A 16728-nucleotide genomic window follows, 5' to 3' on the forward strand; every position below is an offset into this window, starting at 1 on the left:
TTTTTAACCCTCTCTCCTACCCTCACCTGCACCTGCGTGAAATTATTTCCCTTAATTCAAGCAAGACACAATCAAAGTTCTATCATTTGCTTCTATGAAGAGGCACATTTATTAGTGAATATTTTCATGGGCGATGTACTCTGCAGTACAGGGCTATAGGCCAGAGTTGGCTGGCATGTACCAAGGTGTTCAGGTGGGTGGTACAGAAAAAAGATTAAAAAAATAAAATACACTTACCTTCCTGCGCGACGTGACGTCCTCGAACGGTCTTCTTTCTTTGAGTCAAGCTCCAATGCGGGACCCATCCAACTCCCTAACCAATCCTGGTGCTGCTCTCAACAGCATCAAAGAAGCACCAGGATCGGAGTGAGCGGGCTCTCTCAGCACTCTTAAGAGCACTAGAGGTCTGTGCTTTCTCCAACTCAGCTGTCTTAGACAGCTGAGCTAAAGAGGTTTAAAAGCCTAAATATCTGGATTTTAATGACCATTGATCAATAATGAAAATATTTTTGAATACAAAGACAAAATTTGGACCTTGCAATTTCTTCAAATCATCATGGACACTTGATATCATTTGAACTTTTATCAATAATCTAAATTGATGTGTGCTGATTCAATTTTTTTTTCTGTTCTTGTTTTTGGGGGGTTTCCCTAATAGGAAGTGTAGAGGAGTGCACTTCCTGGTTTCTTAGCACCATCACCAATAACAGTCAGCCATTTGTAGTGACAGGTGCAGACTCTTGCCTCAACCCGCTTTTTGTGCTTTTCCAGGTTTAAACTGCGTATGTCTGGCTAGCCGTCGCAAGACGGCCGGCCAAAGAGACATTCCAATTTTTTATTTAAGCGCTCAGCTTCCTGCTGCCACCTAGCAGCAATGGCCCCGCCCCGTCCTGACACTCAGTTCGGGATGGATCGGTAGCTGAAAAATAAAATGGTAATAAATAAACTTTACTACCATTTTATTTTTAAGCTCTGGCTTAGGCTTTTCTTTCTGGGGCAATGCTACTCCACTCACATGGAGGAGCCGCCCCTGCAATAGGCAATGGTTAGTAAAGCAGCTGGAATGGCCATGATCATTAACCAGTACTGGCATTATCATTCATTAAACCTCTCACTTTAAACAAACACATGTCCCATCCTCCAATGCCGAACACCTTCCATTTGAAACCTTGTGCACTCCCTTTCTCAAATGATCGGGACCTTAGTGTACATCAGTTGCCACAGTAGGAATCCCTGAAGTGGGGAGATGTGCTTGATACAAGAAACCATCTAAGACGTCCTGCTCCCTTCCCCCAACTCACCACCACCTCCTCAGCTCAGCTCAGCTCACTGAATAAAACCTCATAATGTATAAATAGTAGAACACAGGAGACAGCAATTAACAATTCTGCACATGCAACAATCAATATATGTTATAATTGGTGCACTGTTTTGAACTGTGAGTGGGTGTGTGAGTGCCTGTGTGGGTGTGTGAGTACCTGTGTGGGTGTGTGAGTGGGTGAGTGGGTAACTGAGCTTACTATAACTTATACCTCTGCATTGCACTCACTGCTTATGACCTCACATATTACATCATTAATGACATGGTCAGTGACAACACTGATGACATCTCAAATGACATCACTGATGATATAATCCACAGAACCATTTGCACATCACTCACACCCCTATATAACCACTCATACACCTACTCCCATACCCTCACAATCACTCACATACCCATTCACAAACCCACACAAGTACTCACACAAATGCTCACTCATCCATAGAGCTACTCATACAGCCACTCACTCTGGGTTTTTTCAGTGAATATATATTCCCTACTGACTGTTGCCAGTAGGTAGTTATAGTTATGACCTAGTTTCCATAGGAAGAGTGTTATTAACTTCGGCACCTTTTGATAAATCCTCACTTTTCAAACCTTTGCCAGTCACTTCAGCCACTGTCTGTAAAGTTTCGGCTGATCCCTCAAGCAGGGTTGAGAAAAATGGAGTCTCAAAACGCGATTTTTCCATGCAATTTCCCAAAGGGATTTTAGACACAACCATAGCCAGAACCGCTAAATGGAATTATACCAAATTTGGCAGAAGCTAGACCTTGGTCGAGAAAGAGTGCTTTTTGTAATTTGGTGTAAATCCATGAAGTAGTTCTAGAGCTATTAAAGTAAAAAGATTTATGTATATCTAGAGACACGGAACCACCATGAATCAACCATGGCAGATCCGTGGAGCCACACACCGTCAGCAATGCAATAATAGGCTGCAATCTGAGAGGAAACTTGCGGCCACCATTTTTTGCATTGAGACTCTTTTGCCAGGGGAAACATAACATTTTAAAGTGAAAGAAGGGGTAAGGGTAGAGGTATCGTGACTCCCATGGGACTGATGGAGGAGTCTGTGAGGGTCCCCTCTTTGGCATGAAATTGTCTAAAAAAAATTTGTTAGCATGCACGGGTCTTGGTATCCACCGTGGCACTCGGTGTGACCGCCTGTGTGCCCTGCTGCAGATCCGCAGATCCAGACCCCAATTAAAAGAAAACATATACACCCACTCACAGACCCAAATACCTACTCACACACACTCACACACAGACACACACACACACACACACACACACCGATACAGCCACTCTCACACCCACTCATAGACTCACAAACCCAGTCATAGACCCACACAGCCACTCATAGGCCCACACAGCCACTCACACACTCACTCACACACCCATACAGCCACTCACACACCCATACAGCCACTCACACTGCCACAAAGACCGACAAAACTTCTCACAGACCTACAAAACCACTCACACACCCACTCACAGGCCCACACAGCTACTCACACACCTATATGCCCACTTGCACACCCTCTCACAGGTCCACAAAAACACTCACAGACCCACACAGCCACTCACACACCCATACAGCCACTCACAGGCCTACAAAACCACTCACAGTCAAACAGCCACCCACACAGCCACTCACAAACCCATTCACACATCCACTCACAGACCCACAAAATCACTCACAGACCAACTCACACTCACACATGCACTCGCATCCCCACTCACACACAGACTTACACACCCACACAATCACATACATGTACAGCCACTCATATACCAAAACACACACCCACTCAGACCCACACAGTGACACACACCCACACACCATCAGCCACTCACACCCACTCACACAACATAGCTACTCAACCACCCACTTACACACTGACACACCCACTCAAACACCCAAAAAACCATGCACACCCCCATACACTCACACACCCATTCCCCCCCCACACACACACACCCATACAGCTACTCATAGACCCACTCACAAATCCACAAAACCACTCACACCCCCACACACCTACTCCCACATCCACTTAAATACCCACACAGCCATGCACACACCCACATAGCCACTCACAAAGCCACTCACATGCCCAAATACAGGCAGTGATATACTTATAGATATTGCAATAGTATATGTTTGTATTAAATGTGTTGGTCTGGTATTGATTGTATGCTTTTGGTTGGAAACAGATCCATAAAATGAATAAAAAAAAAAAAAACACTTCCTGCATTGCATTTATAGAGAGACTTCATAAGTTTGAAAACTTGGCTCTTCCAGCTCTGAGGTTGTGTGTCCTTATTTCCCGTTTCACTCCTTTTCCCCCTTCAGCCTTCCCTTTTACATAGTGGTTCCTAGCATGGGGACACACCAGTTGATGTAACCAGGTGCTTTATAAATGGTTTATTATTATTAAGTTACCTTACCTTAATTTTTATTTTTAAAATATATAATAAGAATGAATGAGTGAATACAATGTATTTATAAACTTGTGAAAATGTATATTAGCAAATTGAACTCATGGGTCAAATTATAGTACAATTTATATTCAAAAAGCTGTAAAATTCACAACAAAACCAATGGTTACAGAGACATTATAGTTAGGAAATAGCATTGAAAAAAGTAGAAATTGGTTAAAAAAAAAAAGTTACAGAGATGTTATAGTTAGGTTCAGATTTTACACACACAAAACCACAAAAATTCAGTAGTCATAGTTACCTGAACTAACTATAACTTGTTCCCCCGGAATGCCCTGCTTATGACTGCATGTATTACATAATTAATGACATGGTCAGTGACATCGCTAATTGCATCTCAAATGACATCACTGATGACATAATCCAGCAAAGTAATCTTCAACATACTTTATAAAGTACAATTTAGATTTTTTTTAACTAAGAAAAGAAGACCGGTGAGAGACGTACAGAAGAGAGCTCATTGTGACCGTACAAACTACTACACTCACTTATCACCGAGGTGAGAGTTCTCAGCAGATAGTCCCGTCTTTTCTAAACACTTATGACCAAAGTAAGAAGTCTAACCATAGAGGCTAGTATATAGCAAACCACAATGACACCATTTGTCACCCTGGAAAGAGGATTTAGTGCAGATGTTAGATTTACACTAACCATTACAACACACACCCAGTAGAGAGTTCTTAACGGACAGGTCACGGTGTCACAAACCACACATAAAATTATTCTTCACCCTGGAGAAAAGTGACAGCAGAGAGGCCAATCTGTTGCAAATCACTACTACACTCAGCCATCACCCTAGAAAGAGGTCTTAATAAAAAGATTAATTTATTGCAAACTGCTACTAAACTCACTGTTAAACCTGGCACGTTTTGAAGATTTATCCCCAAACATGTTGCCTCCTGTTTATCTGACCCTGTTTTTATTGGCTATAGGACTCTGGGCACTTTACCACTGCTGAACAGTACTTAAATGCATATGCTCTCTGTATAAATTGTGATTATGATTGGCTATCCATGATTGGCATATTTGATTTACTGGTAAAGTCCCTAGTAAATAGCACTGAGTGTGCCGGGGCCTGTAAATCAAATGCTACTAGTGGGCTTGCAGAGAAAACCCAAAGGTGGTGATGGACGGAGCGTTGACAATACAAACACTCACCCCCAGTCAACTTATCTGGGTCTAATCCATCACCGTTCTTTAGCTCACTCCGCCACCCCAGTTCAGACATGGCCATATGCAAATCAGTCTGACCCTGTGCCTCATGGGAACAGTCCAGCCCGAACTGCCAAGCCATGTCTTCCCTGGACCGGAATAAAGCTTCCCAGGACCGGTTTCTGGCATTACAGCCGTCTTCAGCCGGGCTTGCTTGACTCCAGTGGCAAAGTGAGCAAGGGACTCACGTCTGAGCATACCCTGCCAACTTAGGGCGAACAAAGAAAAACCAAAGGTGGTGATGGACGGAGCGTTGACAATACAAACACTCACCCCCAGTCAACTGATCTGGGTCTAATCCATCACCGTTCTTTAGCTCACTCCGCCACCCCAGTTCAGCCCTGAATAGGCTGTGTCTTCTTTGCACAGGGATGACTCTATCCCCTGTGGTCAAGCTGGAACAGGGAGGACAGAACAGGTTTGTACTGAGCTCAGGGGCTCTGAAACAAAGACTAGAATGAGAAAATGGGGTATAAGTAATGGGGTATAAGTAATGGGCTTTAGATCACTTCTGGAAACAAGAGGACACTGTTAAGAAGAAGAGCTGAAGAGCTGTGTTAGGAGCGATGCCTTTTCTGTTTGAGGGGTGGGTTGGCCTGCAGTTGCTGCTACGGTCTGTGGGCATAGGAAAAGCCGGTCTTTTTTTGCCCTGCCCTGGTATCCTGCTTGAGAAGCTCGTATAGGGCATTTGTGTGCTTCCCTCCTGTTTGAAGTCTCTGGGAAATCAAAGACTTCAAAAGATCCTTGCTGAATCAGAAGGAACCTGCCTGGAGGAAGAGCGGAGTGTGGAGTACTGCCCCTGGGTTTGTGTGGGGTGGGAAGGCCTGCAGTTGCTGCTTCTGTCTGCACACAACAAGGACTGGACTGTCCTTTCTACTTTAAAAAAGAAGGAAGCGCATGGTGAGCGGTTGGTTTTTCATTTTGTCCAGCCCGGGATGATTTCCCCCTCATTCTGAGGAGACTCTGAAGGAAAGAGGTGGTCTGCCAAGCAATTTTGCTGGTTGCCCTGAACTCAGCTTGTGGGGCCCCTGCCTGTTGTCTCTCACTGCAAGGGAGGAGTGAAGTTGCTCTGTGCCAAGCCCCCCCAGTCGAGCGCTGTTGTCTCCCAGGAACCCTTGCCCCACCTGCATCTGTGCACTGCGCAGCACACAAATGCGGACCCCCTCCCAGGGTCGCAGACAGCACAGCATGGAGCTGCCAAACTTCCAGTACTCTGGGGAGTGTGTGGAGCACCGGCTCATTTTTCTGCATTGCATGCCCAATCCTCGAGGCCTGCCGACAGCTGTGAAAGGGGAAGGTCACGCAGCTGAGGAGCCGCCACAGAGCCTCTCAGCACAACCTGTTGTTGGCGTGTGTCTGGGGCAACGCCAGGGCATACTCGAGGGCCGCAGGAAAGTATGATCCCACGGAGGTCCTTCCCGTGCTAGGGGATCCTCGAGGTGGCTCCGTTCTTTGTGGGTTCAGAAAAGGGGGTGGTGATGAACAGAGTGTCTGAATTAAGCAGACCACTCTTACCCAGTCCAAAGATCAGGGCTTGATCCATCACCGTTATTTATCTCACTGCCCCATCCCAGCTCAGAACCTGGCTATATGCAAATTAGTCTGTCCCTGGCCCAGTGCATCATGGGAACAGGGCAGACCAAACTACCAAGCCAATTCTTCACCAGAAAGGAGACAAGCTACCGGGGACCGGTTTCTGGCATTTCAGCCTCTTCGGCCCGGCTTGCTTGAATCCTGATGGAGCAGTGAGAAAGGGACTCATGTCTGAGTATACCCTGCCACACCTATAGTGGCCAAAAACGATTCAGAAAAGGGGGTGGTGATGAACAGAGTGTCTGAATTAAGCAGACCACTCTTACCCAGTCCAAAGATCAGGGCTTGATCCATCACCGTTATTTATCTCACTGCCCCATCCCAGCTCAGAACCTGGCTATATGCAAATTAGTCTGTCCCTGGCCCAGTGCATCATGGGAACAGGGCAGACCAAACTACCAAGCCAATTCTTCACCAGAAAGGAGACAAGCTACCGGGGACCGGTTTCTGGCATTTCAGCCTCTTCGGCCCGGCTTGCTTGAATCCTGATGGAGCAGTGAGAAAGGGACTCATGTCTGAGTATACCCTGCCACACCTATAGTGGCCAAAAACGATTCAGAAAAGGGGGTGGTGATGAACAGAGTGTCTGAATTAAGCAGACCACTCTTACCCAGTCCAAAGATCAGGGCTTGATCCATCACTGTTATTTATCTCACTGCCCCATCCCAGCTCAGAACCTGGCTATATGCAAATTAGTCTGTCCCTGGCCCAGTGCATCATGGGAACAGGGCAGACCAAACTACCAAGCCAATTCTTCACCAGAAAGGAGACAAGCTACCGGGGACCGGTTTCTGGCATTTCAGCCTCTTCGGCCCGGCTTGCTTGAATCCTGATGGAGCAGTGAGAAAGGGACTCATGTCTGAGTATACCCTGCCACATCTATAGTGGCCAAAAACGATTCAGAAAAGGGGGTGGTGATGAACAGAGTGTCTGAATTAAGCAGACCACTCTTACCCAGTCCAAAGATCAGGGCTTGATCCATCACCGTTATTTATCTCACTGCCCCATCCCAGCTCAGAACCTGGCTATATGCAAATTAGTCTGTCCCTGGCCCAGTGCATCATGGGAACAGGGCAGACCAAACTACCAAGCCAATTCTTCACCAGAAAGGAGACAAGCTACCGGGGACCGGTTTCTGGCATTTCAGCCTCTTCGGCCCGGCTTGCTTGAATCCTGATGGAGCAGTGAGAAAGGGACTCATGTCTGAGTATACCCTGCCACACCTATAGTGGCCAAAAACGATTCAGAAAAGGGGGTGGTGATGAACAGAGTGTCTGAATTAAGCAGACCACTCTTACCCAGTCCAAAGATCAGGGCTTGATCCATCACCGTTATTTATCTCACTGCCCCATCCCAGCTCAGAACCTGGCTATATGCAAATTAGTCTGTCCCTGGCCCAGTGCATCATGGGAACAGGGCAGACCAAACTACCAAGCCAATTCTTCACCAGAAAGGAGACAAGCTACCGGGGACCGGTTTCTGGCATTTCAGCCTCTTCGGCCCGGCTTGCTTGAATCCTGATGGAGCAGTGAGAAAGGGACTCATGTCTGAGTATACCCTGCCACACCTATAGTGGCCAAAAACGATTCAGAAAAGGGGGTGGTGATGAACAGAGTGTCTGAATTAAGCAGACCACTCTTACCCAGTCCAAAGATCAGGGCTTGATCCATCACCGTTATTTATCTCACTGCCCCATCCCAGCTCAGAACCTGGCTATATGCAAATTAGTCTGTCCCTGTGTGGTAAATAAATAAATAATACCCTATTTTTGACTAGACTTATAGCATAACAGATAGCTCAATAAAATAAGAGTCAAGATTCGAGGTAGTAGGAGTTTCTGCAGGTTTATTACAGCATAAGGACAGGATCAGGACAACCTGCATAGGAATAGGACAATAAGGCCCGGCAGCTGCCGGGGCTGGGTCTGGGATGAGCGCGCTAACATTTAATAACAAAACATTGACTTATATACATAGCGCAAACACATAGCATTACATTGCAGTGGGCGTAACAGTAGGTGGAGTAGAAGGCGTGACGCGTAGCAGTCGCGAGAGATAAGAGAAATAAGAGGTGTAACTGGGAGTTTACTTAGACATGTGATGGAAAACGTAACAGAATATGTCATGGATGGGCGGAAACATTGGAGGGGGCTACCTAAGGAGCCGGGACCTCTAACCTAATGGTGCGCGAAAACTGGCAATGACGTGTTACTAGGAGAAGCTGGGGGCTACGAACTCTGTGCTAGGAGCAGAGACTAGAGTCTGAAGGGTCGGAGCGACATGTACCTAAACCCTATCTGGTATCTACTGTTTAGGGAACATGTTGATATAAACTAGAAGTCATGAGGGGAAAAGCTAACTTGATTCTAAGACTGGACCATGCATTATTCTACATGTAGTGCGTGAAGAATATTAAATGACCATTAAATACAGTATTTTCTCTAACGTGGAGACAAGAAGGCTAGACAATGACGGAAACTATTGATGCAGTTCAGTAGCTTAGGAATGCAGAGGAGGAGGACTGAACTGATAACTGGAACTATAACATACTTTTGGCAGACTCAGAGGCAGAGCCGGGGTGCACCGGGCACTGCAAGGCAGGAAGTGAGTGAAGGGTCGAGGATACAGGTGGGGGCTGTATCGCTCCTTAGCGAGGCTTTCAGGAGACAGGAGCTGAATCTGTGGTCCGGGCCCTTTCGAGGCCTGGAAACGGGGACTTTATAATTGAATAACGTGCACACTGAGAAACGTGGCAACATTACTTACATAGGCCTGATATTCGTAGTATTCACGAGGATTGGAAACTAACATACCAGAGGTGGACACAACTGTAATTGCGTCATTAATCGGACATGGGGAATAACATATGCATATTGGTCATGCACACATAACATATGATGGATGAAGCGTAGGGACACAGAACATGGCAAAATTTACTTTTCCACATTCCCTCCTTGTCACTACGTTTTCATCAGGAAACATCAATATTCATGATACCGTCTATCATTTCATACAGTACCATTTGCTCGTCTCGAATTGTCTTGGAACGGGATTTAGAACGGGGCTTGGGACTGGGAATACAAGAGGTAGCACACATGCTGCAAATCGCAGGGCCACATTGTATACAGAGGCAGCAGCTAAATATGATCGCTACTGCAATACCTAAAAAGGACAGGACTTTCCAACCCCATGCGGAAATTATATTCCAGAACCAACCGGACCATGTCCAGGTGCCTGGATCTTGGTGTAACAGATGGGCAATTTTATGGAGTCTGGTTATAGCTGAATAAACAGACGGCGCGTTATTTGGAATGAAAATACAACAACTGGATCCGAGAATTCTACAGGCCCCGCCCCTATCGGCCAGTATGACGTCAAGGACGAGACGATTCTGTAAAACGACAATTCTCATAAAGGATTGCTCTTCAGTTAAGTTACCTAGAGCGGAGGCAGTCTCATCTACTACTGCTTCAAGGGTTCTTGTTAACCTACGAATAAGCTTACTATTTACAACTGTACCTAAATAAGGGAAAACACCTTTATCTATATCAATGAATTGCTCTGCGGCAGTTTCAGTATAATCGACAATCGGGAGATTTCTCTTGTGTCTAGTGTGTACTAAGAAAGAATTCCTATGATAGTCAGGTGGGGCTAGAAAAACAGGTGGCAGTAGGAAAGCAATGTAACAGGTTCCCTCCCAATCGAGGGGCAGACGGACATATGCAGTTTGACCACAAATAAAATAAGAATGACGTGAAGCTTTGAAAATAGATTTCCCACTGTCACTATACTGGATAACAGTAGTACATTCACTATGACCTATATGTACAGAACCATAACTACGGACACATAATTCGCCTTTGACTGGTAGTACTAAAATAGCGGGTGAGTCTGGAGTAGTATCAGACTGAACATTCAGAACCATGAAATTCGACGAATAATTTCCTAAATTATATACTTCATTTTCTAAATCTAAACCTGTTCTGTGGGGGAAACCTTGCTTGTCTGGGAAACATGTACTGTTAAGAAAAGACATATCTGTTGAGGATGACGTCAGCGTGGACCATGCTCCACACGAACCATTGTGTGAGAATGGATAAGGAAAGAGTGGCAGAACTCCCTTCGGTGTCTGGAAAGGGGGGAGTCGACCACACACCCAACAATTAGTGGCATTGCTGGTCTGGTGTGAATAATGTAACATACAGATAAATGTGTTATTACGCATAGCGAGGCGGTATGCATATTCGTGAGGAGGCAGATCACTAAACGTGTGCTCTACTGTAGAATGAGCAGACATATTCACATGAGGAACTGAAAAACACAGATAGAAAGCATAGCTGGTGCAGGAAATCATTATGCTGAGAAATAATATGAAACTCAGAAAAATGATACATTTGATTGAGCTTTGACTGACTCTCTCACTATGGGGGTCTATTTTATACATGTCAGAAACAGTCTAACCGTTTCACCTAGGGGAGGACTTATACAATCAAACTGGCTGACTTATTAGACCTGAGCTTTAACTTATACTCCTGTTGCGGAGTTTTCTCTAACAAGGGAGGGGTTGTAATAAAGTCTTGTGCGGGACAGTCCTTTAAAACAATGTTCTGGCAATCCTTCGAATCCTGGGAAATGTTCTTGGAAATGTTTTTGAAGACTGGTTTCGATCCTTTGAAAAGTTTTACATGAGAAAGGTGGACCCACCCCTTCCTGCCTTCCAACTTGACGGCAGTTCGGGTGGTCAAGAGGACCTGACGTGGCTCCTTCCAACGTGGTTCCAGCGGACTTGATCTGTCAAAATTTCTGATCATCACTAGGGAGCCTGGAACGATCTCGTGCGGTGCCACCTCGGTATTGTCTGGAAATGCGGCGGCAACCTGTGAACGACATGAGTTGAGGGCAGACATCAAGGAAGCTAGGTAATCTGTCAGCATATTACATGAAACATCGGTAATACTTCGGGGTCTAGGAGTACCCCACATGTTAGGGGGGCGGCCGAAAACGACCTCATACGGGGACAGACCTGATCTGGAATGTGCGACCATACGCATATAAAATAAAGCGACTGGCAGAGCTACTAACCAGTCCACACCCTTGTCTTTACATACTTTTGCTATACGGATTTTCAGAGTCTGATTATGCCTTTCGACTAGTCCAGCTGCTTCTGGATGGCGTACACAATGGAACTTCCACTGGTACCCTAACAAAAGGGAAACGTGTTTCATGAGTTCAGATGAGAATGGCTGGCCGTTATCAGAATATACGACTCTAGGGAGTCCATATCTAGGGAAGAATTCACGGACCAACTGCTTGGCAGTGGTCGCGGCTGTGTAATCTGGGACTGGATATGCTTCTGTCCATCTGGACAAGGCGCATACAACTACAAGGACATACTTGAAACCTCGACATCGCTCCATTTGAATATAATCCATCTGGAGGACCTCAAAAGGGTGGTCAGGGGGCTGGAAACCACCTTGTTCCACCGGGACACTTTTACCTGGATTAAACTGGCAACATATCATACAGGTACGGACTTTCTGCTTGGCTGCAGCTCGTAAATGCTTGTTGGACCAAATGTTCTGGATACTGTCTAACATAGCTTTTTCTCCTAAATGTGCTGGACTATGTGCGGTATTGATAATGACTTGAACCATAGAATCGGGGAGAAACCATGTGGCTCTACCCTTCGTTAACCATCCTTGATCTGTCTGGACCCCTCCTTGTACAGACCATTTCTTGATTTCATCAGGAGTAGCATGTAACTGGATATCTATGACATCTTGTGTAGGGTCCTTAACTGTCATGCATGTAATCGGATCTGGAGTATGTGTCTGTGTCTGATTAACTGGAATGTCTGGAGTCTGTGCTGTAAGCTTGGCTGTGCGATCTGCTAAATCATTACCTTGGGAAATAATGTCAGTGACTTTCGTATGTGCTTTGCACTTCATGATAGCAATAGATGTCGGTAAATGTATGGCATCTAACAGGGCTTGAATAAGGAGACCATGCTGAATCTTGGTTCCATGAGAAGTCATAAAACCTCTCTCCTGCCAGAGCACTCCGAAGTCGTGTACAACTCCGAATGCGTAACGTGAATCTGTGTAAACATTAACCTTCAGGTTCTTGGCATGTATACAGGCTTGTGTCAGAGCGACTAGCTCTGCTGCTTGAGCGGACAGAGTATCAATACGGTGTGTTTCAATAACTTCAGTGTCAGTAGTCACTGCATACGCGGCGACTAGTTCTCCTGTACTAGTTCTCATACATGAACCATCCACATAAAGTGTCAGGTCAGGATCTGGTAACGGAATATCTGTCAGGTCTTGTCTTGGCTTTGTCGTAATGTTAACTACTTCCACACAATCATGTGGGTCTGGATTTGAACTAACTGATGGTAACAGTGTAGCAGGATTCAGGACGTTGCAGCGTCTAATTTCTATGTGTGGCTGGAACAGTGTCAATTCATAACCTGTTAAACGTGCAATTGTCAAGTGCTGAGTTTGTGTTCGGTTTAAAAGAACTTCTACTGAATGTGGGACCTGTACTGTCAGGGAATGTCCTAAAACTATAGAATCACTTTGTCTGATAGCTAGTGCTGTGGCTGCAACTGACTTGAGGCACGCAGGCAACGCCTGGGCGACTGGATCTAATGTGCTCGAAAAATAAGCACAGGGCTTGTATTGACCTGCTTGATCTTGTGTGAGGACAGATAATGCTGTACCTTCGCGTTCAGTAACGAAAAGTGTAAAAGGCTTACTGTAGTTCGGTGTAGCTAGAACTGGAGCTTGACATAGGGCTTTCTTTAACTCGTTGAAACTAAGTGTATGGTCAGATGTCCAAGGGAGGACAGTCGATACGGCTGCCTCCTGTGTCGTTAACTGTATCAGTGGCTTGGCTAGAAATGCATACTGGGGAATCCATTGTCTACAATAAGAAGTAAGGCCGATAAAGGCACGTACCTCCTTCTGGGTTCTGGGCTGGGGAAGACTCGCTATTAACTGGATACGGTCGGGTGTCAACTGCCTACCCCTCTTGGACAGCAAGTGTCCTAAGTATACCACTTGCTGGACACAGAATTGAAGCTTCGAAGGTGACACCTTGTGCCCCATCTCGGCTAGAAAATACAGAACTGTAAGTGATGCTCGCTCGCAAGCACGTTCAGAACGGGCTGTGATCAGTAGATCATCGACATACTGGAGCAGGGCAGTGTCAGTTGGCATGTGAATGTTGTCTAGTTGTCTCTTGAGTGCTTGACTGTAAATACTAGGGCTTTCTGTGAATCCTTGAGGAGCGCGTGTAAACATATAGCTCCTTCCATTTAAACAAAATCCGAAAAGAAACTGGCTGTCTGGATGAATTGGAACACTAAAAAATGCATTCTTGAGGTCAATAACAGTAAAAAACATGGCTTCGGAATCAATGGCTGTTAACAGGGAAGAAATGTCTGGAACAACTGGGTACTGAGGAATAATACATTTATTAAGCTCTCGTAAATCAATCACTAATCGATATACTGGGGGTGCATTTGGATCAGTACGTTTCATGACTGGAATGATCGGAGAATTGCATACATTGGAGTCAGTTTCTACAACTACTCCTTGAGCCATCAGCTCGTCAATAATTTTGGATAAGGCTGCTACAGCCTCAGGTGGCAATCTGTACTGCCTGATTCGTGGTAACACTACACCTGGTTTGAGAGTCACACGATAGGGTGTGATTTGCATGTAACCTACATCAGTTGGACCTTGCGCCCATAAATGCTGTGGAACATTAGACAATCTTGAATCAAAATCTCGTAATACATAGTGACCCTTAAAGTCACGTAGGAACAGACGTATTCCCTCTGGGGAACAGCAAATAACTGCACCTAATTCTTTCAATGTCTTAATGCCTAATAGATTTTCTGGACATGACTTAGTAAGTAACAGATCAGTAGTACGGGACAATGGACCTACTTCTAGAGTAACTGGCTTTGATATTTCATTAACTATGGGTTTTCCTGAGAATCCAAGGGAAACATTTCTTGAGCCTGAGAGCGGAGCCCCTGGAACTTCGGCATGACTAATTGTGGTCCTACTTGCCCCTGTATCGATCAAAAACTTTCTGTCTTTCCCTAATACTTGACTATGAACATAGGGACCTTCTTGGTCTACAGGTATCTCGATGAGAGGCAAGCCTACCTCCCTCTCTAGGCTGTTTCATGAATATGACTGATACTCTGGATACTCGGACTGTGCATACTGGTACATCTGCTGTGTAACATGCTGTGTTGCAGCAATAGGCTGCGGTGCTGGAACTGTCTGTTGTGCATTCTGTGGCTGAGGAGTCTGTGAAACTTGTTCTTGTCTAGGCGGACGTGGTCTTTCTTTAGTCTTACCAGTAGCTATGTTGTGTTTCAGAACTGCACACTCGTTTATAAAATGACCTGGCTGTTTACAATAATTGCAGTTCCCTTTAACGGGAGCTGTAGGATGACCGGCTTGATTCGGACCTCTCTTCTGACTGTCTTGAGGAATAGATTGTGCAACTAGCACTTTCATTTTCGTGTCTTTCATACGTTTTCTTTCGTGTTCTTGCTCTTCTCTGATTCTATTCTGGTGGTACTGGAGCATCTGGAGCATCTGGGACGGAGTATTTGCTTGCCAGGTGCTTTCGACTTTCAAAACTCGGTTTTTAATTTGTGGACTTGAATTCTCGACTAATTTGGTAACGAAAAGATGAGGGTATGACTCACTACTTGTCTTGAGACCACTGTTAATACTGAAACATTTCTCAAATCTAGAATAAAAATCACTAATATCCTCATCTTGTTTCTGTTTACAGGCTGAGATTGCATCCCAGTCTTCTTTCCTAGTTGTCAATAATCTAGGTAAAACTTGTATCAATAATTCTGGTAATTCTTTACATTTATCTCCAAGACCGGTACCTGGTACTCGTGCCTTGTCTTCAGCTTCTAGAGCTGTCCAATCGATCTTTTTCTCTCCCACCTCCCATTCTTTTTCCTTTAACTTTTCATACACCCCTGCGGGTAGCAGGACCTTTAACATTTTAATGATATCTGGGTAAGTGTATTCTCCCATACGGAGCATGTCCTTTAATTCTCTATGGAACCCCGCTGGATCTTTGTCGTGACAGGGGATTAATTTCTTCATTTCAAGAAGTTCCATCTTTGATATCGGAGTGTATACAAACACTCGTTGCATTACGCCACCCGCCCCTTGGACTGGGTGGACTTCTCGTAACGGATTCTGTCTGTCTATGTAGAATGGTTTACTTTCTGGGGGTGAGACATGAACAAAATGCGGGTTCAGGAACGTTCTATACTTGTGGCGCTGTTCTAGAATGACACTAATTAAATCGGTACCTAGACCTCTCCATCTGTACTGGAGTAACTCGTTCAGGATATCGTGCAACGGGCCTGGATCAGAATGTTGACCCTCATACTGAGTAATGAGGTGCTGGATCATATACATACCCACCAGTCGTTGCTCGGCTGGGGCCAATTTCAGAAACATTTGTGCCACTATTTCGTCTGGAAAAGTGGTAGAATCGGTAATCCATCGGACTGCTGATCGGGCTAGTTCTTGTTCGTGCATAGTACTTAATTCGCTATATCCGACTCGTGATTTCAGAATGTGATCGGTAGCTTGAAATACTTGTTCTAGGGAACCTTGTTCTGGTGCTAGATGATGAAAAATAGACTTAGGTTCTAGACGTAAATGGCGATCTGGAAATCTGGATTTTCCTACATACGCTATTCTGGCGGGGTTCTCGTCTTCCTCTTCAGGATCAGAGATACTTTCTTTCTCGCTTACTTGTGCTGCTTTACGCTGTTCGTGTAACCTTATTATTTCTTTACGAATTTTCTTGTACATACTTTCCATGGCACTAATGGTCTTGTGCTTACCCTCGGCTATATTATCACTCCACCTTGTTAGAATTCTCATTTCGGCGGGATCTTTAGACGGGTAATCTTGTTCTCTTATTAAACAATTGATCAGGAACTTTAATATCATGAGCTGAATCTCGGCTTTCCTTTGAGACATAATTTCGCCAATACTTTCTGGATCATCCCCTGTACGGATGAAACGATATATT

At 45.1% G+C, this 16728-nt stretch overlaps 1 protein-coding gene across 2 annotated transcripts in view; it reads right to left on the reverse strand.

Moving 5' to 3' along the window:
- NPHP3 (nephrocystin 3) overlaps positions 1 to 16728 on the reverse strand; it is a 405841-nt gene that overhangs the window by 89842 nt on the left and 299271 nt on the right. The gene's annotated exons all lie outside the window — the stretch shown is intronic.

This window comes from Lissotriton helveticus, chromosome 10, assembly GCF_964261635.1.
Source record: "Lissotriton helveticus chromosome 10, aLisHel1.1, whole genome shotgun sequence".
Classification (NCBI taxonomy): Eukaryota; Metazoa; Chordata; class Amphibia; order Caudata; family Salamandridae; genus Lissotriton; species Lissotriton helveticus.